Consider the following 4,937-nt stretch of genomic DNA (forward strand, 5'->3'; position numbering starts at 1 on the left):
CGCCGCCCCGGACCCTCCCCCTAGTGCACACTCCCCACCCCCTGATGGGCGTGCCCCTCCCAGGGCCCAGCGCCGCGCCGAGCGGGGGCGGAGCCGGGAGCGGCGCAGACACTTCCAGCCCGGAGATCTCTGCTCGCGCGCTCGCTGGTCTCTCCAGGTCTCCCTCTCGCGCCTCCGCACCTCCCCCGAGCTCGGGCGCACCGCCGCCCTCGGCTCACGCCCTCCAGGCAAACCCACTCCGCTCCCGCACGGACTTGCCGGGTGTAGCTCCGGGAAGAGGAGGGCCAGAGCTCTTTCAGGCAATGATGTCATCTGCAAGGCGCGCCGTACGCGGTTCCTGGCTTCACCTCCCAGACCCCATGCCTTCCAGTTCTCTCTGTCTATCCTTTGTCTAGCCTTGATTAATTGGCCCCGGACACAGCAAACTCAGCAAGATAATCCCTGTTTAGGGCAAATGGGGTAGGGATGAGGCGCACCTGTTCCTGTCTTCACTTCATCACTCAGTGAGGTGATCCAAATGTCAGCGCAAGGGGAGGGGGGCCCAAGAGGACTCCTCTTCCCTTCCCCAGGTTCTTTGCAGTTCTCCCTTTTCCTTTAATTACTCCTTTTTAATAAAGCAGATAGATTGTGTTTGGCGTCTTCCAACTATTAGCCTCTCCCTAGTCCTAGCAGCTGTTTGAGTGCCCCCGCCCCATCTCTGGAAGGGAAACCTGAAACTTTGCATTCAACTATAAACTCAAATTGACATAACAGATTAGGAATGCCTGGAACTGAAGTAAAAGAGTAATCCAAGAGCCCTCCTTCAGCCTCCTTTTTCTCCTCTTCTGCTCTTTCCAAAAGGGGAAGCTTAACGCTGATATTCCAAAATGGAATAGCAGAGCAACAGCTGACGGTGAGTGGACCAGAAGCAGGAAATGCTCCCTCCTGACATCTCACAGAGTAACAGAATGTCCCCAATTGGATCTTCCTGGGCAGGGAGCCACCAGGCCATAAACTCTGTGCTGTTTGGAGGACTAGGCCTTGAAGCATATATACTGTGTTAAATTTGGATGGGAAGTTAAAGTTGACCTAATTCAACCGCTTTTCCAATTTGTGACTTCCCCCAAGAACATTTCGGATGAATGGACTTGATCTTATTTATTTATTTATTTATTTATTTTTTGAGACGGGGTTTTGCTCTTCTTGCCCAGGCTGGAGTGCAATGGCGCGATCTTGGCTCACCGCAACCTCCGTCCCCCGGGTTCAAGTGATTCTCCTGTCTCAGCCTCCTGAGTAGCTGGGATTACAGGCATACGCTACTACACCCGGCTAATTTTGTATTTTTAGTAGAGATGGGGTTTCTCCATGTTGGTCAGGATGGTCTCAAACTCACAACCTCAGGAGATCCACCCGCCTCGGCCTCCCAAAGTGCTGGGATTACAGGCATGAGCCACCGCGCCTGGCCTTGATCTTTTTAGTGATGAGAACTTTCTACATCACAAGTTCACCTCTTCTGATGCTTAACGAAGTTCTTTATGTTCAGTTGAATTCCGTACACTCCTCCTCCCCCTCCAAACTCCATTAAGTGGCCCTAATGCTGTTTTCTCTTTAAAAGAGCTATGCTTCCTCACATCCGCCCTAAGACATTTTTGTTTGTGGCTACTCTTCCTTAGTTTCTTCCAATGTATTTTCTAGTAGTTTCCAATCCTGTACCACCCTGGCTGCTTTTTCAGGAGGATTTTCAGTTTCTCAGCATGATTCTCCAAGTGACGTCCAGAACAGGAACTGATGGTCCCTGTGTGGTCTGACCAGCATAAATCCAGTGGAATTATGGCTACATTTGCTTTGAAGGATATAACTAGTCAAATACATTTACAGCCACATCTTAGTCATAATCAGCTTATGTTCAATTAAAATCCCTGAGTATTTTTCACTTGACTTGTTGCAGAGTCATTATGTCTTGTACAGGCAATTTTGGAAATTTTATTATGAAACTTTGCACTTATTGCTGTTAAAATTTATTAGTTTCAACCAGTTATCACATTGTGTTAATACTTTTATTGAATTCAGATTCAATCACCCAATATATCTCTCTTCTTTACCCTTGTTTCATCTCTAGGCTTGACAATCACATGATCCACACATGGATATTTAAAAAAAGAACCAATAGAAAAAAAGAAGAGATAGTCCTATGGCTTGTTTCTAAAGACCTCATTCTACCTTGACAAAGAGCTACTAATTAACATTTTTGTTTGTTTGTTTGTTTTTTGAGACGGAGTTTCACTCTTGTTGCCCACGCTGGAGTGCAGTAGTGTGATCTCGGCTCGCTGAAACCTCCACCTCCCAGGTTCAAGCAATTATTCCGCCTCAGCCTCCCAAGTAGCTGGGATTACAGGTGCCCACTACCACGCCCAGCTAATTTTTGAATTTTTAGTAGAGAGGGGGTTTCACCGTGTTGGCCAGGCTGATCTCAAACTCCTGACCTCAGGTGATCTGCCCGCCTTGGCCTCCCAAAGCACTGGGATTACAGGCATGAGCCACTGCACCTGGCCTAATTAAAATTCTTTAGAACAGTTGCTCAATCATAAAACCCAAACATAGCTCCCTATTTTTTATATGTACGGCATGAGACATTCTGAAAATTTAGAATAAAAGGAATCTGTGAGAGGAATTAGACATCTAGTCATCCACAGGAAAGAAATAGGATCAATGGCTTACACTAACACAAAAACAGATTTTCAGCAATACATTTCAAACCTTTCCAAAGTAGGACAAATTACCCTTCGTTACGTCCAAGCAGTTGTTATCCAAACAACTGCTGGGATGTTTAGGAAGGAAAACCTATAAAGGTTAGAAATTTGGAATAGATTATGTTAAAATTCCTATCGTCTTTGAGGTTCTATGACATTTCTTATGACCAAGACTGAAATACACAGACAGACTGAGATATTTTCAGTCTGATAATTTTATCAACTACCACAGCAGGAATTGGCTCAGCTTTACAAAATTTTTCTTATGTCTATTCACGTGAATTGCTAATATTCATAATGTTGTTTTCTAATTGTTTATCAACCCCATTGTAAATAGTCACTGTGAGGATTTTACCTCGATTTTCCATATACCACTTCTTCCCTCTCCTGTATTGAAAATAGGAGCATTTAGTCTTTTCATTCTCCTGCTGTTTCCCTTGATTTTTGGCTGTCACTCTCAGTCACTTTTGCAAGTACCTTAAGTTCCCTGAAGTACTCTTGGCCTTGTTCTGAGAGTTTTAAAATCATTTAAATTAAGCTCTCCCTTCCTCTTTTCTGCCATTTTGGCTTCAATCCTTTCTCATTGTTGTTGGCTTGGCCTCCCAATTTAATAATCATTCTCCCTTCACAGTTAATGGGTGAAACCATATGCTCTATTCTCCAAAGAGTAGACAGAACAGTCTTTGTATTCTAAAAGATGGGAACTTCTCTTGCTTAAAGCCCTTCCATGGCATCTCACTACACTGAAACAAAATCTGGACTTGTCACCACGGCCTAATGTTGGCCTTGTGCCCTGGCTATCTCTCCACACTCATTTCTACCACTCTCTGTCTTGTCCACCATGTTCCAATTACACTTAATTGTAAAGAAATGTACCTCATAGTTATCAAACTTTTCCCCACTATTAATATTTCCCGTCATTATTATTATAGCCTTAGCATTTGATGTCCCCTTGAAAAATAGTGCACACCCCATGGGACAAGGAAAGGGAAGAAATATGTTCATTTTAAACTGTGGCCAAAGAACACATATGGGACTGAGAGATATCAGGCTCTTCCAAATCATTCCCTCATCCTGCCAGCCAGCTGTGTGGTGTTGTCACCAGGCAAGGGAAGTTTGGGATTAGAATAGGAAGCAGTGACATGATGATTAGATTATGCAATTCCTTCCTGGATTTGCAAGTGGCACAGAACCTGGCAGGTAAGATGGGGCCAAAAAATGTTTGTTGAAATGAATTGGATGTCACCTGACTGATTGTGGAAGCCAACACTTTCCTGACATCCAGAAGAGCCCTGCCCACCTCCATAACACCCTGTGCACAAAAGAAATGCCATCTGCTCTTGACCAATCTCTAGAAAGTCCATGGTTCTGCCTCAGCCAGAGCACTATTTATGTTTAGTTTTGATCACCCAAACGTGTAAATGGAAATAAAGAAAATATTATCAGTGATAAAGTACTTTATGCTACCCAGAAGCAAAGTTATAATATATTTCAAGTATTGTTATTAGCATGGCATAATTTTTTAATGCATTTCTGGCATGCATATGGCTGAAGCTCTTAGGATAGGCAGAAAGAAAAGATGTGTATTGTTTAATTTTTCACACTGCTATAAAGAACTGGCTGAGACTGGATGATTTATAAAGAAAAGAAGTCTAATTGACTCACAGTTCTGCATGGCTGGAGAGGCCTCAGGAAACTTACAATTATGGCAGAATGCAAAGAGGAAGCAAGGCACGTCTTACATTGTGGCAGGAAGTGGGGTGGGGAACCACCACACACTTTTAAACCATCAGATTGTGTGAGAACTCACTTACTATCACGAGAACAGGGTGGAGGAAACCGCCCCCTTGATAAAATTACCTCCTACTAGGTCCCTCCCTTGACATGTGGGGGTTACAATTTGAGATGAGATTTGGGTGGGGACACCAAACCAAATCATATCAAGATGTCTTGTAGAAATAAGCACAGTCATTATCTTTGGTGCTGATCAAAGTCCTGTTGTTGTTCTGAAGTTTTGGGCAACAGCAACATTGAGCCCTGATTGGCTCAATGTTTATAAGCAATATTATTGAAGAAGAAAATGAAACCACAAAATGAGGCCCAGGTGGTAGACAGGAGGCCTGTGTCCCATGCTTAGTGCTGCTCTGAGATAGTATAGTATTGACCTTTTCACCTAATCTCTCTGAACAAATTCTCTCTCTAATTGTC

The sequence above is a fragment of the Pan troglodytes genome, chromosome 9 (genome assembly GCF_028858775.2).
Source record: "Pan troglodytes isolate AG18354 chromosome 9, NHGRI_mPanTro3-v2.0_pri, whole genome shotgun sequence".
In the NCBI taxonomy this organism is placed as follows: Eukaryota; Metazoa; Chordata; class Mammalia; order Primates; family Hominidae; genus Pan; species Pan troglodytes.